Source organism: Apium graveolens, chromosome 11 (assembly GCF_009905375.1).
Source record: "Apium graveolens cultivar Ventura chromosome 11, ASM990537v1, whole genome shotgun sequence".
Classification (NCBI taxonomy): Eukaryota; Viridiplantae; Streptophyta; class Magnoliopsida; order Apiales; family Apiaceae; genus Apium; species Apium graveolens.
Genome location: NC_133657.1, coordinates 116,103,784 through 116,104,617, shown reverse-complemented (window position 1 = coordinate 116,104,617; position 834 = coordinate 116,103,784).

Here is an 834-nt window from a genome sequence, read left to right as displayed (position 1 = left end):
AAGAAACTATCATTTACAATGGGCTCACTCAGGATGATGGCACCACCACCAGCTGGACTCTTTTAGAAGAGTTTTCCCTGATTCATGTGGGACTATCCTCTGTTTCTCAACAGGGTATTTCTCTTCCCTTCTCAATTTTTCTTTATTTCACGCATTATTAACATCACTTATTTTGTCTTTTGCTTTGTTTCAGCTACTAAGGAGATTAACGAGGATAATGTCCCCTTGGTCGAGGAAACAGCTAGGATGAGAAAGCTCGGTTAGCAGGCCTAGACACCCGAGGAAAGGCGACAAGAGCCTATCTTCTTGAGAAAGCACAAGGAGCCTATGGGGGAGGCTTCAACTGAAGGAGCTGAGGGCCATAATGCTCCTATCACGTGCTTGCTGCCTCCCTGGCTTGCTGCTACAGGCGCCTTTCAGCCTCTCTGGGGATTCCGCCGAGGGGATACCGTGGTTGGTTCCACGAAGCATGCTTGGGATTGTCCTACCATAGCGTGACTCCAAAGGACTTTACTGATGTGGTGGCCACCCCTGACCTTGAGAGGATTAGCTCATGGGAGCCCAATCTCTGGCTTCGGTATGCCTTCTCTTTTTTAAACTTATTTCTCGTTCTTGTAACACTTTCTTGCCTTATACTTTGTAATTGTTTTGTTTCAGTCTAACGCCTACTTTCAAGGCGCTGTGAGGCAAGCCGAATCATGGAAGCGGGCTTCTGATAAGGCCGATAATGCCCTCAGGAGGCAGCAGAAGAAGTATGCTACCCTGGAGAAGAAGCTCAAGCGCAAGGAGGAAGAACTCGGAGAGTCTAACGCCGAGCTGGTGGTTACTGTCGGG